We start from the raw sequence: 12379 nt of genomic DNA on the forward strand, positions 1-12379 counted from the left end.
TGTATTATAACTGAATGAGCAAAGTGAAATATTAAACATGAAAGGTGAACTATTAAACACAGAAAAGGAAAAGCAGTTGCTTATGGTACTATAAGGAAAGTATAACTGGAAATAATGGGATTAGGGAAAGGCCTGAACTAAACTTTTCCAAAGTTTGATGGGGTTAGGATCCAGGGCTTTAGTTCAGCTCATTATAAAGATAGAGGCCCTGTAAGCGTGGGGACTCACCCTGTGGCACCTCCTGCTGGTGACTTCCAGTAATTAGCTCTCTAGCCTCCAGAGCGCCTTCTGCAGGGCACCCACAGACAGGGTGTAGCAAATTGGCTCCCCATGGATAACTGCACCCTGGTTTCCTACAGGACAGGTGGGGATACTGACCACTATGCCACTGATTAGCTAGACTCCAGATCTCACCATTTTTTGTTTTTTTTCTTCTTGAAACCAGTGTTTGGAATTGGTAAAGTCAGACATTGGTTGTGCCATCACTGAAAAATCCTTTAGAATTTTAAATAATGGAATAATCTTAGCAATCTTTAACTGCTTTGATTCTATGAATAGGAGTCAGATCATAAGTCCTTTAGGGAGATTGCTTTTACAACAGATACGCCAAATGCTTGGGAAAGAAGTCAAGTACAGGATACCTTGCCCTGGGGGTATCTCTGATAATCCTTATACCGACTTGTGGGCCAGCTAATATTTGTATCTGTCCTGTTTCTATTTGTCTTGCATGATTTGGCTAGTGGGAGTGATATAACCAAGGACATGGGAACAAACAAAACCAAACCCCACACAGCCTGAAATAAAACTGGAAGCAAAAATATTAACTTACTCAGGAAGCTCCTCTCACTGTTTGTATGTTATCAGGCAGCCCATTTAGGTTACTGTGAAACAGAAAGCCTTGAAGCATAGCCCCAGAGGATAAAAAAAATAAAAGAAAATAAAATAGGATGAGGAGCATAGTCCTTCTAAAAGCAAAAGAAAAATACAGAGGAGGTTAAATTATTTCATGGAATCTAGATAATATCTGACAAGAAAGAATGGGAGGTGGCATTCAGTGTTTCGAACAGGTTTTTGAAGCAGAACTGAAACTCCATGGCAAATCTGTTCTCAGTTCACCAAGATAAATCTGGAATAACCTTAGTGAATTGGTGAACAGAGTTACTCAATACTGAGAGCAAGGAATAGGAGCAGAATCTGGCCCAGTTGCCTATGACAGCAAGAAGGGCTGGGTTCAATCTGCCTAAAGGTCATATTCTAAAAACAAATCTAACTATGCCTTGAGCCCCCGCTCAGAGCTGTACTCCTAATTCCGGATCCAGGGAGTTAAAATGTAACTTGCATGGTCATATTTCTAGGTTGCTCTTCCCCACTCAGAAGTCCTTGGACCCATGAACCCACAAGTATTTTATGGGGGCGGGAGTGAAAACAGGAGAAACATGATAAACCATATAAACACTTACATATAACACAATGAGCAAAACCCAGTCAGTGTATCAGGAGTATGATCAACACCACAGAATACTGATCTTGCCAGTGAGGGAGTCTTTACTGTACATTAATAAGATCTGAGGCTGGTTTTTGTCAACCTTGGTTAAAATTGCTTTCTTCTATTTAAGCTGTCTTACTTGTACTGAAATTTTCAAAGTGCTGAGCCCAGTGGCATGATGATAGGTTAAAGAACCGTGCTTAGTGCAGAAATGAATAAGAACTTCAGCTCGCCCCTGTGTTTTACTACACACCACTAACATTTTAGTGCATCTATACCATTTCTTGATTTCCTGCTGACACCCTTGCTTTGACGCTTTCAGGTTCTTAATTCGGGTGGGTGGAGAACAGGGAGTGTTGTTATTTTGCATTCCATAAATCTGATTCTCCTCTCTCAGTTAAACACGTTTTACAAAACAAGTGTTTTATTTCAATGGAGTCACTCTCAAAACATGTTAGTGTGAGAGGAGAAGCAGGCTCCAGGTTATACAAGCCCACAGCAATTGAAATCCACTATTACCACAGGGCATTGGCAGCCTGAAGTCACAGCATACCTTACTCCATTGCAAATACTTTTTTTAATTTGTGCAGGATAAAAGCAGTCACCTTTGTCTCTAGGCTGTAATTTTTCCAATAGCCATGGATACAAAGCACTGTATTTTAATATCCATGCATCCTTCAGGGAGACTTGGGAAACCAGTTATACCTCTTTAAATAAAGAGGGGGAAATGTGTGTGAACTCAGTGCATATTAAATATTACATTTTAAATATTTGTGACTGTCTCATTAGTGCAGTCACAAATAATTGCACTCTCTGAATGGACAAGGAAATATATTCTTTCCAAAAATCCTCTTTCGCTTGCAGAACTGTCTTCTGGCCTGTAGGTGTCAGTCAGATTATGGAAAAACAAAATTAATTCACAGGAAATAAATATTTCTGCAGAACAATGCTGTCTGTGGAGAAGGGCTGGGGATGAATAAACTTGGCCCTGCTGTATGAATGCCTGTGGTGAAGAGTCTCCTTTACTACATTCCATCTCCAGGAAAGGGATGCTTGATGATTCCCAGAATCCACAGTACATTTTTTCCAGTAGTCTTGTCCTGAAGGCCATTGGCTCTTTTTCCAATCTCCCATCTACCCTTCTCTCACTCAAGAACAGAAGTGACTGAAAATATTAGCAGAATAGCATGTTCCTGCTCCCCTTGCAGGAACACCATGGAAGTAATGTGGCCACAGGATAAAGCCATGATGAGTACCATTGAAATAAAACAGCTAAACAATTGGGAGGGCATCAAATAATAATCCTCAACCTTTCATTGTTCCAGTAAAACTATTAGGACACATTGTTCACAAGAATCTAAAGTACAGATATAGTATCCTTCATCCTGGAGGTTCTGAAAACACTTGATAGACTGCTTATCCAATGAATTCTTAATCCAGCATTGATGGACAACCATCTCTGTGGTAGAGCATGCCAGGCATTCTGTCCCTGCAATTCTACACTACAATTTAAGAGGAGCAGTGAAGTTTCAGAATGAGTTTGAGGGCAGCAGGAATGGAACTACATAAATTGGAATTTGTCTTGGATGCGTGTGAAAAGAGTGAACAATTTAGGAGCAACTTTGTAAATACTTGTTCAGAACTCATTGAATAACATGCTTGAAGAATGGAAAATGCCTTTTTGAGTAAAGAAATGCTTTATTCTGCACTGAGCAATGCAGAGGGACTTTTTTGGTTAAATTAAGTAAAAGGAATAAATAAGCTAGCTCTGTTATTTAATTAACATGATTATTTTCCCATTAGTAAAATATATTTATGGAATCTTTGAGATCTATGGATTTTTGAGCTCTACAGTATTATGTAACCCCTAACTATATGGAATAGCTAAAAAGACTAATGGCTACATTTGAAAATGTAAATAATCGTTTATTGTGTATTGCAGTTTATTTTTTAAACTGAGTTTCAGTGGCTTGAGTTAGATGGGTCTGTTCTAGGCCCAAGATTTAAAAAAATATCTTGGCATTTAAACAGGCACAACTTGATTTTGAAATTCATGCTCCATAATATTCCTCCTTGCTGTCTTCACTGTAGAATGAACTCCTTCACACAGTGTAATTAACAAACGGTTAAATGACATCACATATTAATTTATCCCATCGTGCATTTGTATAGCAGCTTAGAATACTCTTCAGTCTAGGATTTTCCCAGCTGCTAATACCTATCTTGTTTACACCCAGACCTTACACACTCCCTTAGGAGGAATTGGAGAAGGCCAAATGTCAGCTGGTGGTGCTATCTTGTTTCAATCTGTTTGGTGAACAATCCAACAAGACAGTAGTGACTGCATATTGTGCCCTATCTTGCAAGATGCAGAAGGCCTTGAATTTCCACTGAATTGAATGGGAGTTGTGGGGCAGTGTTGAAAGCCTTCATGAGGGCCTTTTAGAGTAAGGAATTATATTTTTTACTAAGCAGAGGAACCAAAAATATTTCTAATTTTTTTTAAATGCAAAGTTTGGTTCTGGGCCTAGTAAAATTGTCTGGTCAGGCTGACATATGGGGATCTGAGTTCAGGAGTGAAGTTGAGCCCCTGACCATTTGTGGCGGAACATAATGAGGATGTAGTACGCTCAGTTTGGAGGAGAGGAATACTTCCCTTTGTTACGCAGTGATCTCTTCTGGCCAACACAGGAATCACATTCTGCTTTCTATAGCCTGAAAAATGGGTCAGGCTCAACATCTCTCAGGATCTGATGCATAACGTTCAATCCAATTGAAGTACCGGTAATTGGAAACATTCCCACTGACTTCAATGGGCTTTGGATCAGACAGATAGTAAGCAAGAAGCTTATTGAGACTCTCCCTTGTCTGAAGTTAAAGTTGGATTCTGTATAGACTATAACAGCCTGAGCAGAGTAAACCTCAAAACAAGTTTCAGCAAGAGAACACCAAACTTGAATCAGTTTGAAAGAAAACTGGCAATAAAAACCAATTATTTCAAAATAATGGTGTTAACCCTAGATGGTTTTGAATCCATTTGATATTACTATGTAGGTATAGTGCCATCCTCAAATTCATGGTACACTCACACCTTGAATACTGCATGCATATGTGATCGCCCCATCTCAAAAAAGATATTGGAATCGGAAAAGATTCAGAAAAGGGCAACAAAAATGTTTAGGGGTATGAAATGGCTTCCATATGAGGAGAGATTAATAAGACTGGGACTTTTCAGCTTGGAAAAGAGACAACTAAGGGAGATAGGATAGAGGTCTATAAAATCATGACTGGTGTGCAGAAAGTAAATAAGGAAGTTCACCAAGATCACTCCTTCTTATAACACAAGAACTAGGGGTCACCACATGAAATTAATAGGGAGCATGTTTAAAACAAAAAAAAGGAAGTATTTTTTCCACATAATGCACAGCAACATGTGGAACACTTTGCCAGAGGATGTTGTGAAGGCCAAGACTATAGCAGGGTTCAAAAAAGAACTAGATAAATTCATGGAGGATAGGTTCATCAATGGCTATTAGCCAGGATGGGCAGGGATGGTGTCCTTAGCCTCTGTTTGCCAGAAGCTAGGAATGGGTGACAGGGAATGGCTCACTTGATGATTACCAGTTCTGTTCATTCCCTCTGGGGCATCTGGCATTGGCCACTATCAGAAGACAGAGACTGGGCTAGATGGACCTTTGGTCTGATCCCAAATAGCCGTTCTTATGTTCTCATTTAGATATCAGATTGACAGAAAAGGGAAAGCTTCATTGACATGTGTACTCTAGAAACTGAAACCCACAGAATCCTTAGAAGTTTATGTGGGTTCTAATCTAAAGGATTTCTCTTGCTCTTGCAGATACTTTAGTTTGCCTTCTTTTGGCTAGCTTACTATGTATCTGATAAAAGGCACTTGCTCTTTCTTGAGCTGTGAAACTTACTGTAGCAATTCACAGAAAGATATCACGAAGACTTCCTGGCACAGACAACTTTTCCCCCCAGTGTATAGAGCAGGAGTTTTAGACTCTTCATCATAAAAAGCCAGCAGAGCAGGGACCCTACTGAGCAATTGTTACTCACACAGGTAGTCTAGGGCTAATTTCTCACTATGTAAGAAGAAACAAACAAACAAACAAAAAACCTCAAAGGCATTTCAAGCCACCTGTAACTTTGAGGTTTTTTTTTTCTTTTTAAAATGCTGCTTGGAGTAAGGATTGGGAGTTGCAACATCTTGCTCACACTTTGACTCTGTATATTTTTGTCTAACATTCCTGTGAGCAGCAAGATATGTTTGGTCTTTGTCAAATTATTATTTTTAAGGCTTTTCTATGACTTGATGACGCCCCCATTCTTCTCTGGACTATTCCTACAGACAGAATTTCAGGGCTTGCTGTTTAGATGAGCTGTATTTTACTAGCCCAGAACAATCACCAGTGTTAGTTAGCTGAAAAAAATAATAATAATAAAAAAAATATTCAGCAATACACCAAGGTCTCTGCTCTGCAGAACATAATATGACAATGTTATTTTATTCAGAGCTGTTTTCTAGCTTCTGTTGGGTAGCTATTGTACAAGTTTCTCAGTATAAATAAATGTGTATAAAAATGTGGATCCCAACTGATCTCCAACAATAGGGATGGACATGGATTATATTTTTTAAATTATTTACAGCTTGCCTGTGTCTGTGGCTTTAAATTATTGATACTAGCAATAGCAACTGTCAATGAGACAAAGCTTGCACTGAAAGCAGAGGCAGCAGCAAGCTATGTATGTTGGAAACTGGTTGAGTGCAGTCCTTCCAATTATTTTTAGCTAGGAAAAAAAAGTGTCATTGTTCCTTCACTTTAGCGCATCTCCAATAGAGATGATGGAGACGTCTTCTACTATAGTTACTCATTACAAAATGGCCTTAGGATACTGGATGCAACAAGAGTGTTCTAACAGACTATCAGTGATGTTAAACTCTTGTCAGTAGTGCCCAGTACGTGACTGAATAAGTGAGATCATTTTAACCTGCCCAGTTATAGAAATCAAACGCCTCGCTGCAGAGAAAGCAGTAGTGCAGCAGAATCGCTCTCTCCAGGTCGTACAATGCATTCTGAAGCTTGATCTAGGGCACATTCAGGACACTGCCTATAAGGCAAAGATATTAATTTCTCCCAAAGTGCTGGAATATCATCAAATGATTTAGCAGGAGGGACTCACATCTCAGTTTGTATTGCAGCAGGAGTAAGCACTGCAGATCATCTGTCTTCTTTATTAGTGCCTCTGACCTGGGTTGCTGTATCCTCCTGAGTCTGTTCCTGCATCTGATGGCTTCTAATTAAGCTCAGTTACTTTAGCTACAGAAGGACATGCCTGTCTCTAAATATGTTGGCATGGGATCTTATCTGGATCTCTCATTTTCCCTTTGGAAACTGGAGATCCCAGAGGAATTATGCAGTCCTTGAAAAGGTCATGAAAGAAAAGGTATTAAATTATCACAGGATTTGGATCTGGGGTTTTGTTGGTTCCCTTCCTACTAAAAGGAGAAATGATTCCTTCTGAGAAAACTTTTGTGAACTGTTGGTGTATAATATTTACTTACTGAATGGAAAAGAGTTGTGTGAAATGCAAAATGACATCCTGTACTAGGCTGGGGATCAGGTGCTGTAGTGGACAAAGCCAAGTGCTGTATTAATAAGGGAAAAAATGATAGACAAATGAATTGTAGTCAAGGGGGAGGAAAACAATTAAAAAAATATATCACACTTTCATATGTTGAAGGGCACCAGAAGTCTTTCTTTATGCTATGGTTTAGGAAATAAAGAAATCTACAAGGTATTAATTGTTAGGAGGACACATTTGTTGTCTTTTAAAACCCATCATTCTCCAGGCTGCATGTGGAGATGAAAAAAGTGCAATATATTAAAAAAAAATCCATTCTTACCTCATCTCCTCACATAGCTCGTATCTGCATCACCTTTTATGTGACTGCAGAGACCTCCACATTAGATGAGTATGCAGCAGGTGGGTGGTGGTCTGTCATTTTCACTGCTCTTCAGAGATTGTTCTAGCTGTAGGCTTAGTCCTGCTCTCATTGAAGTCAAAGACTCCTATGGACTTCATAGGCACCAGGATCAGATTCTCTGTTTGATTCCACCATAACAGTGTCTCCCCAGGTAGAATTGGTGGTAGAATATTGAGACCAGACTCTTGTTTAAAGATGGAGCTATTTTTGGCAGGATTACCCTTTCATTCCCCACTGCTGTAAGTCAGTTGATAGTAGTGGACTATGCAATGAAATGGAGCTCAACTGTGAGGTTGCAGAAACTGCCCCTTAATTTACTGCTTGATCATTAATCAGCAGCACTACAACAGCGAGCAATGCATGACAACAGCACTAGTAGGGAAATATCATTGAGGATGCCATGATTCAAGAAAAGTGCATGCTAGTAAAATGCACCATGTATTGATATTTGGATGCTAATGAAACAGTGCTATTGCTATATCATACAGGCAAAGGAAACATTTCAAAACGGCAAAAAAATTGATTTGGCTAAACTGATCCTATGTTCCACCTTCTTTTTAGAAGAACCTGTATTAAAATACATAAAACTTGTAATCAGCATTATTTTATGCAATATTGTTTACTGAGTTTGCAAGCCATTCTGTGGGATTGCCCTTCCTGACAGGGAGTGAATCATGTGTACTTGTGTGGGAGTTGTTCACTTCTTCTGCATGTATTCCATTATTCCATCCACTCTAATATGTAGTGATGGGGCCAACAGATCTGAGGGCTATATGGATTCAAGATATCTATGGTGCTTATGTGTCTGAGCCCTTCAATCTTTAACATTTATCCTCACAGTACCCCTGAGAGACAGGGAAGTACTGCTAAATCCCCAGCTGGGGAAATGAGTCACAGGAGGATGAAGTCATTTGCCTCAGGTCATACAGGAAGGATGGGGGGAAGCAAGGAATTGAACCTAAATCTCCCACATCCCAGTCTAGTACCCTAACCATTGGACCATCCTTCCTCTCTATTGACCAATTGATCTAGGATTGAACTCACCTAAAACCTTGTGGAGGTGGGCTAATTGGAACACAACTGCAGAGATTTCTGTCTCCCGACTGCCGCAAAGGTATCCCAGACCAAGGCCTGGTCTACACTACGTGTTTAAACCGATTTTAGGAGCGTTAAACCGATTTAACGCCGCACCCGTCCACACTAAGAGGCCCGTTATATCGATATAAAGGGCTCTTTAAACTGGTTTCTGTACTCCTCCCCAACGAGAGGAGTAGCGCTAATATCGGTATTACCATATCGGATTAGGGTTAGTGTGGCTGCAAATCGACGGTATTGGCCTCTAGGCGGTATCCCACAGTGCACCACTGTGACCGCTCTGGACAGCAATCTGAACTCGGATGCAGTGGCCAGGTAGACAGGAAAAGCCCCGCGAACTTTTGAATATCATTTCCTGTTTGCCCAGCGTGGAGCTCCGATCAGCACGGGTGGCGATGCAGTCCCAAATCCAAAAAGAGCTCCAGCATGGACCATACGGATGTGATCGCTGTATGGGCAGACAAATCTGTTCTATCAGAGCTCCGTTACAGAAGACGAAATTCCAAAGCATTTTTAAAAAATCTCCGGACAGAGGCCACAGCAGGGACTCAGCACACTGCTGTGTGACAAGCATAATGGAAAGCCAAAGAATCAAATGGACACTCATGGAGGGAGGGAGGGGGGACTGAGGACTCAAGCTATCCCACAGTTCCTGCAGTCTCCGAAAAGCATTTGCATTCTTGGCTGAGCTCCCAATGCCTGTAGGGTCAAACACATTGTCCGGGGTGGTTCAGGGCATAGCTCGTCAATTTACCCCCCCACCCCCACCCCCAGAAGGAAAAGGGAAAAAAATCGTCTCTTGATTCTTTTAAATGTCACCCTATGTGTACTGAATGCTGCTGGTAGACGCGATGCTGCGGCAGTGAACTGTAGCATCCTCGCCCCCCCTTCTTGGTGGCTGATGGTATAATATGACTGATATCCATCGTCATCATCAGCCTTGTGGCAGATGGTACAGTACAGAAGGACTGGTATCCGTCCTCATCATCAGCCCATGAGTGCTACTGCTTCCCAGTAGATGGTACAGAACGGCTGGTAACCGTCTTCATCATAGCAACAGGGGGCTGAGCTCCATCAGCCCCTGCCCTCCATGTGTAAAGAAAAGATTCTGTTCTGTTCATAGCAGCGGGATGCTGGGCTCCTCTCCCCCACACTGCTTAATGTCCTGTCTGGACTATCATAGCAGCTGGAGGCTGCCTTCCCCTCATTTTATCTCACTAACAAGTCACTGTTTCTTATTCCTGCATTCTTTATTACTTCATCACACAAATGGGGGTATACTGCAATGGTAGCCCAGGAAGGCGGGGGGAGGAGGGAAGCAACAGGTGGGGTTGTTGCAGGGGCACCCCCTGTGAATGGCATGCAGATCATCATTTCTGCGGGATCTGACACGGAGCGGCTGTGCTCTCTGGTTCTCTGATACACTGGTTCTCTAGTACACTTGCCCCATACTCTAGGCAGGACTGATTCTATTTTTAGATACCATAAAGGAGGGATTGACTCGGGGAGTCATTCCCATTTTTGTCTTTTGCACCCCCGGCCGACCTCAGCCAGGGGCACCCATGACAGCAGCAGAGAGTACAGTACAGAAGGACTGGTAACTGTCATCTCATTGCCAATTTACAATGGCAGCAGACGGGACAGAACGGCTGATAACCATCTCTGCTATCATGCAAAAGCAAATGAATGCTGCTGTGTAGCGCTGCTGAATCGCCTCTGTCAGCGGCATCTAGTACACATACGGTGACAGTGACAAGAGGCAAAACAGGCTCCATGGTTGCCATGCTAATGGCGTCTGCCAGGACAATCCAGGGAAAAAGGGCGCGAAATGATTGTCTGCCGTTGCTTTCCCAGAGGAAGGAGTGACGACATTTACCCAGAACCACCCGCGACAATGATTTTTGCCCCATCAGGCACTGGGATCTCAACCCAGAATTCCAAGAGGGGAGACTGCAGGAACTATGGGATAGCTACGGAATAGCTACCCACAGTGCAATGCTCCAGAAATCGATGCTAGCCTCGGACCGTGGACGCACACCACCGAATTAATGTGCTTAGTGTGGCCGCGTGCACTCGACTTTATACAATCTGTTTTACTAAACCGGTTTATGTAAAATCGGAATAATCCTGTAGTGTAGACGTACCCCAAGACTATTTACTCAGACTTGGCCCAGGAAACAAGATCTGGGTCACCGTAAAGGTAACACTGTTTTCTTTCAGAGTAGCAGCCGTGTAAGTCTGTATCTGCAAAAAGAACAGGAGTACTTGTGGCACCTTAGAGATTAACAAATTTATTTGAGCATAAGCTTTGAAGTGGGCTGTAGCCCAAAAAGCTTATGCTCAAATAAATGTGTTAGTCTCTAAGGTGCCACAAGTACACTGTTTTCTGTTCATACTGGTGTATGGTGCTACCATGAAGATAATGCATTTTCATTTCCATGCAACAAATCTTTGAGAAAACATGCTTCTTTCCTGACTAAATAAGACAGTAGACAGAAAAAAGTCTAAAGGGTGCTTCACAAGATCATTAGGTATATTAAATTTTTTAAAAAGTCACAACTGTGAACACCAGATGGCGCTGAAAGACTTTAGATTAGGCACTTTGCTAAATCCGAAACAGAGATTATGTCACTTGGTTGAAGAATGAGGGGAACTTGCTGAGCTCTGTATTTTCATGTGCTAAAAAGGGCTATAATTAGATACAGATATTATAACCTTCTACAGTCTTTCATCTGGCAGTGTTAGATATTAACACTATTATACCAGGTTAAATAAGGGGATAGTTAATTGCATGCAGACTTGTGGGTCACAATGTGTGAAATTCATCCCAATACAGAGGACCCACATGAAGCCCTTTGTTCCACTTAAACCCCTGTTAAGGATTTAAGTACGTAGGGCCATACGGTCTCATAGCAGCCTCTGAATTTGAGTAGATTTTGCTGGTAACCCATTGAACGGCATTGTGTGATGGGGAAACCAAAGAAACAATACGAGGGTAGCAAAAGTTAATGTTCTAAACTGTAATTGCTAGATAGGTTATTTTCTCCCTCAGCAGTTGTATGGAGACAACAGGAAGAGGAAATAAGAGCTAGAGTAGGAAAAACCGAGTACCAGTTCTTTTGCAGGGAAGGATTCCAAAGCACGAGTCCTATGCCTGGCTACCACTTGAAACACCTTTTCTTTACTATAAAGCAAACAAATGGTCTAATTGTTTATTAGTGCACTTACACTAGGATTTGGCCGAAAAGGACAATCCTGATGGTCTCTAACTCAAGTCCTGAGCAGGCTCTCATTGCAAGCCATGGCAAAATTTCCAATTAAGTTCATTTGTGTTAATTTATTAAGATGATTATATCTTAAGACATTTTTCTCTGGGCTAAAACTCAGCATATAAAATCTCAGACTAACAGTTTAGGACAACTGTAGACATATAGGCATTGTAGCCACCCCTCACTGTCAGTCTCTGAGGGTGGCCACGCCTCTTCGCTGTCACACACCTGGAATGGCAGTCGGGGGCGGGGGGAGGGGGATTAGTGTCTCTAGGGCTCAAATCCACAGGCAGGGTAGAGCAGTGATCCGTGCAGATGCCCAGGCCCTTAGGCAGGGTGGGGCACCTTGCAGTCAAGTGCACCAGCTCTCAGGCAGGGGTAAGCACTAAGTGGTTAAGGGGCCCACCCAAGGGGTGAGCACCAACCACCATCTAGGGTGCCAGCAGGGGTTGAGCCCCCAGCAAGCACAGGTCTCCTGACCTAAGGAGGTGGAATACTGCCACCCCACAGGTGGCATGGTGG

The sequence above is a fragment of the Mauremys mutica genome, chromosome 2 (assembly GCF_020497125.1).
Source record: "Mauremys mutica isolate MM-2020 ecotype Southern chromosome 2, ASM2049712v1, whole genome shotgun sequence".
Lineage (NCBI taxonomy): Eukaryota > Metazoa > Chordata > Testudines > Geoemydidae > Mauremys > Mauremys mutica.